The following is a 6,808-nucleotide window of genomic DNA, read 5'->3' on the forward strand; positions in this document are numbered from 1 at the left end:
CTTCGACTAAGGGGTTTTTGATGGACCCGTTCGTCACAAAGCCCCCTGCTTTGCAGTGGCAGAGATATACATACCCTATGGTAATCAAAGGTGCGTAATGAACAAGAACAAAGAAACAAACAATATGGCTAACACCCAATATTATTAATGATCAAGAAATCTGACTCAAAGACTTGATACCATATCCCTACCCTTTAAACACGGTATATATAAACTAACCTAAACGCGTTAGAATATATTTAGGACAGAATAAAATCAACACGATAATTATCTCCATATAAATCTTAAATAGATTTTCCATAAATAACCCGATTACTTGCACGCCAAGTTAACCGGTTTCTTGTATCCCAAGTCGCTCCACGCAATAGCCATAAGTCGACTCGGTAATTCCCAACAATCACCCCCTGAATTTCTGAGTCGTATAAGGAGATCATTCATCTTTAGAAAAGCTTGCATCTCCTTGAACTGCGCGAGAGCAAATAAAAACTGTATATTCTCGATTCGTGCTTCCGGGGCGAACACTTTATCATGGTCAATCCCGGGTTGTTTCACGCATTCTTTCACCACAAGCCTCGCCTTGTGTTTGTTTATCGACTCTCCGGGACTCCGTTTTACTTTGAATACCCGTTTACCGATTGGTTTAACTTCTTTTGATAACCCCGTTAAACTCTGCATCTTGTTTTTCTCGAATGAATCGATCTTGGCCGGCATCGCTTTCATCCACTCGGGTTTCGATTTCGCTTCATCAAAACTACTCAATTCATCATTCAATAACACTAGTAGTTCTTTGAGTTCTTCATTGGAATTTACCTTACTGCAGTTTGCGACGGGAATTCTACTGCTAGCGACACTTTCATTGCTACAGTTAGCGACAGTTTCATCATTATTGCTCCTGTTAGCGACAGAATCACTGCTGTTAGCGACTAAACTGCTGCTGTTTGCGACAGTTTCATTGTCGCTATTGCTGCAGTTTGTACCTAAAGCGTCGCTATTGCTGCTGTTAGTTTGGGTTGGGTTCGGTTTCACTCGTCCAGATCCGACGTCTATTGACCCGCAAACACCGGAGAACATACCTGGTAATTTTGCTTGTAAACACGTTGGGTTCCCAATATTTAGTCGGATTTTATAAAGCATCTTGGAGTTCCTCGTTACCTTCATTAGTAACATTCCACTACTATCGTGCATCGTTAAGTAGTTACTCCTCATCCGAATATCACCACCCGACTCGGTTGCTTGACCCAAACTAATCACATTACATTGCAAACCCGGAATATAATAAATATTGGTCATCAATTTATGTTCTCCACTTTTACCTTTAAAAACAATCGAACCCTTCCCTTTGATCGGCACACACGAACCATCTCCGAACCTTACTCGTCCGTCTATTTGTTCGTTTAGTTCCGCAAAATATTCACGGTTTCCCGTCATATGGTTACTCGCACCATTATCTAAGTGCCACATGTCGGTCTCGCTTGAATCGGTATCATACTTTTTCGGAATTACTTTATCTTCGTTAAGGTATACGGTTTCCCGAACACCTTCCATCATGAAAAACGAAGCATCTAAACCATTTGTTTTATTTTCTTCTGTTCGGTTTAGATTTACTTCATCTTTCCGAAATCGGTCGGGGCACCTCGAGACAAAGTGCCCAAATTCATCGCACCTGTAGCATTTAATATGTGACAAATCTCGTTCCATACCTTTTCCTTTCTTATCATCTCGACCGCGTCCCCGTCCTCTTGAAGCATAGGATCCTCGACCTCGACCCCTGCTAACCGGTTCAGATTTGGTGAACATTAACCGACTTTGACTGCTCTCGGTTTAAAGATTGTCTTCTTTTATTCTCTCTTCATAGGCTTTTAATCGACTCACCACATCATCGAACCCAACCGTCTTTAAATCTAAAACTTGCTCAAGTGATGCCACAATATGAATAAAATGTCTCGAAAGACTCGTAAGGAACTTTTTTACCATCTTTTCTTCCGAGAATATCTCTCCGAGCGTGGCGGCTTTTGATGAGTAACTCGATAACGTGGCTGCATACTCATCAATCGTCCCTGTTTCATTCATCTTCAACCCGTCGAACTCTGACATTAGAGTTTGGAGCTTCGCCTCCACCCGTTCTGCACCTAGATGTCGGGTCTTTAACGCTTCCCACATCTCTTTCGCCGTGCGCAGATTACCCACTTGTAAAATTTGTGCTTCAGGGATCGACTGAAAAATCAAAGCGATTGCAATATTGTTTAGTTTTGCATCGCCGTTACTCGGATCGATCGTGTCCCACACGCCATGCACTTTCATTAGCACGCGCATGTGCATAGCCCAAACCGTGTAATTCGTTGTTGATAGTTTCGGACATTGAAACGAGTTCGGGTTCAGGTTCGTTTCTTTTGCCTGTTGATCATCCATCGTTACCTTAAACTCTAACCGCGAAAACAAGCCGTCAAGCTTTTTTGAACCAAGAGTTTAAAAAGGAATTAATTACCTTTACCTTTCTAATAGTATTTTATTTTTCTTCGTGACTTCTGACTTCAAGAACCAAAAGAAAAGAAAATCAAATCAAATTTTACTATGATTTTTCTTTCCTTTGTCGGCAAACAAAAATAACAAGCTTTGCAAGTGAATCACAATTCCTTTTTCAATTTGACGTGGAGGTGGGCTACCAATTACAAGATCTCTTATTTTGCAACAATCTACGAATTCTTTTTTTTTTGTGTAAAATAATTCTGCTTCAGCACACGAACTCGATCTACGGTCTTCAAATACTCTGTGCCGATCACAACTTTGATCTAACACGCTTTAGAACGAAAAGAGCTTAACCGCTTTGATACCAATTATGGTAATCAAAGGTGCGTAATGAACAAGAACAAAGAAACAAACAGTATGGCTAACACCCAATTTTATTAGTGATCAAGAAATCTGACTCAAAGACTTGATACCATGTCCCTACCCTTTAAACATGGTATATATAAACTAACCTAAACGCGTTAGAATATATTTAGGACAGAATAAAATCAACACGATAATTATCTCCATCTAAACCTTAAATAGATTTTCCATAAAATAATTATCCATAAATAACCCGATTACTTGCACGCCAAGTTAACCGGTTTCTTGTATCCCAAGTCGCTCCACGCAATAGCCATAAGTCGACTTGGTAATTCCCAACATACCCATCTCCAAGGAAACACATAGGTGGTAAAGTGGTATACTTTGTCCGCAACCAAGAGGTTGTAGGTTCTAACCCCGTAAAATGAATGTGTGGTGATTTTAAGAGTAGAGTAAGAGAGTGTGTTTACGGGCAAAGTTAAAGAGAGAAATAGGCATATTAGAAGTTATCAAAAAACAAATTTTACCATAGATATTCAGCCAGGTAAATTAACCTATTATTAGATGGTTTGCACTTAATCATGCAGTAAGATATATAAAATTTACAAGTGAAAACGAAATAAGATATTTTTGTATATATTTGACGAGTTCATGAATTCCCAAAGATGACCATGGGCCCCACTAACATGTTTCTTCAGATTTGATTTTGCCGGTAAATAAATATCTTAATGCACGTGGATTTTATTTGTTTTTTTAAAGGGGAGAAGATAATAGATAATTGTCATACCCTTACTTGGACAAAGGAAGAAGAATGAGACTTGTAACGACCGGGAACTTAATTATATTAAAAGACGTTAGGATCATTTGACAAGTGGTTAGGGTCGGATAAGACCAGACAAGACGACACTATCATGCATGGTGCCTTCTAGTTGATGTTTGAATTTAAAGCATTTGTAACGAGGATAAGAAAAGTAAACATTGTTACGGAAAGCAAATGTACATAAATTGACATGTGAGTAACCACCTATTTTGACTGAGAATTTGTTTTTCTCTAGAGAGCCCTGTGTGATATATCATATATGTTATGCCATAAAAGCCTTTCATATTGTTTGAGATAAGTAAAGGAAGAAAAAAGAAATAAAGATAACATCAAGTAAGATTATTCAAGATTTTTAAAAGTCTTAAGTTTTAGTATTATTTAAATTAAGCTTTGATGATCTTTTTATTGTTTTTGTTATCTATTAGATACCGGTATCATATTAGGTTTCGTTTATCCTAGCCAGTACAAATAGGTTATTAGAAAAATCATATTTGCAAGCTCGGTCAATTTCGCTTTTGACTATCTTTTATAAAGTAGTCGTAACCAGTGTGGTTGTAAATATTGCGTGTTCTCCGTTTTTAACAGTGGCTTTAGTTAGCATCATTGTGGAAACAACAGTTTAGTCACCTGGAAAAGAAACCACTGGACCGATTGACCCCAACAAACTAGAAGAGAAAATTGAGAAATTCCTTTTATGATGACCTAGTAAAGAGATGAGCGATCACGAAGATTGAACCACTGAATCATTCTCATATTTTGATAAAAGCTTCATAACACCTATGTTAACAAATCCAATATAGGGTTTGTGATTATCAATTTGAAGGTTGAGGTTTCAGAATAATGATTACAACCGGGGATTTAGTTGAGAGAACGAGGGATTGATGTGATCAGATCCAAGGTAAGCATGTATGTTCGTTAGTTTTTGTTATAAACCTATTTTGGAACTGTTGGGGTCGAGTTGTCAATCAATCTGATCAGGATAATCGGGGTGACGGTGTTACTATCAAGTCGGTTAGCAAAGGAAAACGATCAAGGAGATCATGTTTTGATTGGTTGTAATTAAATAAAGGAAGCAAATAGGGTGATTAAACATGATAGCATTCATGAAGTTCCAACCAAAGGGAAAATGATTGAGTGCATTTCAATATCTAATATTGACAACAACGAATTACATGACTTGGGCAATCAAGATGGAGGCCATAACAAAAGCTTAAGGAATTTTTGGTAACCATTTAACACACAACTAAAGTGGCTGACAACAAAATGTAAGAGGAGTTCATCTTTCAATTGTGTCAGGCGACAGACTTAAAAAAGGTTAGCTAATCAAAATTAGAAAAAGAACACCAACACTAAACAAAGTTACCATTCATAAAGGAGGAGCTATTAGCTTTCTAATAGCTAGTCGCATACTTGCTTACTTAATTTTACTTTTTCATTTCTCTTGCTTAAAGTAATTTAGTTGTTTGTTCTGTTTAATTCATTTTCTATCCTTATTCTTAACAATGTAGCCGCCTGCAAATAGAATTCTCCACCGGCAAGCTTACTTGCTTCTTAATTCCCTGTTTTCTTTTAATTTAATATTCTGATTCCATGTGGCTTTCCCACAATGGTGTGTTTCTACTAAATGGTGCTCCTCGATGGCTAGATGAGTTAGACCAGCTGTTTGTTTACATCTGAATGAAACCATTCATATGTAAACATCTAATTCATTCAGACTTCAGACTGTTTGGTTTCAAACAGAAAAACATCTGAATGGTCAAAATTAGGTCCGAATCATTCAGACTTACTGTTGTTGCTGAATGGCACAGATGCTCATTCAGATCTGACTCATTCATATCTGAATGAACCAAACAACCCCAAAATTGTTAAAATAAATATTGATGATTGATATTTCTCCCAAAGTGTTCACTCAAATTTTGAAGTTCGTTTCAAACGTTGTTAAAAAAGCCTTGATGATAAATGCCTTTTCTTTTTATTTTCTTTCCTTCAAATTCCGCGGCTTACGCCTCGTTCAATTGTGTGGCTCCATAAAAATTTAACACACCCTTTTAGTTCCTTCGATTATTCCTTTTCATTCTACTTGGGCCTAATTGATTTCAGTTAGTAGGCCTGTTAATATTTTCTTTCCTTACCGATGGCCCATACAAACCATATGTTGATTCCCATTTCCCTACAAACTATGGGTGTTTTTGGGTTTCAGGTTCTTCGGGTTTTAAAGTTTTAAATCTTGACCCGAAACCTAACCTAAATCTCTCACAAGTTTTCAGATTAAGGTAATTCAGGTTCGGTTTTTTCGGGTTGGGTTATAGGAAAAAAACTACAATGCTAAAATTAAAACAAAATATCTTTCTTTGCTCATAACGTAAATAGCCAAATAATAAACCAACATAAATGATAAAACAATTTAAAAGATGCGTAAAACAAACTCCAGCCATAATCATCTTCAATCAAACGTGATTTTTTTGTTCGATTACAGTTGCTATTAGTCATAAACGGAAAACATAAATTAATAATAAAATGTCGATCCATGATTGGTTAAATGACAACAATGGATTAGGGCAACTTTAGTGGCTATGACTTAGCTTATTATACATAATGATATATTTGGTTTTAAAACTAATTGTTTATTCAGGTTCACCCGAAACCCATAAATCAGACACAAAAACAACCTGAATTACTTCAGTTCGGGTTAGTCTTTTCTTGGGTTTGAGTTTTTCGGACGATTTTGTTCGAGTTCAAGTACGGGTTTTCTCGGGTAGAGTTTCGAATTTCGGGTAAAAGTAACAGCCCTACCTCAAACACGAGTAACATGTAATTCTCCATACATTAATTTAACATCTTACTAAAGTTTAGCTTTCATTTTCAAAACAAGTGCCACCGTGTTACGTTTGAATTAGATTGATTATATTATAAATTTATTATATCAACATGACAACATCAAAGTAAACAAGAAATAAAATAAAAAAGAGCCATAATAAGATCTATCTTTTTCACTTTGATTTGTGCACACTTTTCTCAAAGTCTCCACTTCTGCCATGCTCCCAAGTCGTCCTCCTTATACTTATCTAGCCTACAAAATTTAGATGTCGTTACGAATTGACTTGCCACTCGTTTTGTTCCATAAAACACTTTAGTGTTAGCAAGTTTTGTGGTTTGAAA

The sequence above is a fragment of the Bidens hawaiensis genome, unplaced genomic scaffold (genome assembly GCF_021521415.1).
Source record: "Bidens hawaiensis isolate Kalapana, Puna unplaced genomic scaffold, B.hawaiensis_p1.1 tig00027866_1, whole genome shotgun sequence".
NCBI classification, from domain to species: Eukaryota; Viridiplantae; Streptophyta; class Magnoliopsida; order Asterales; family Asteraceae; genus Bidens; species Bidens hawaiensis.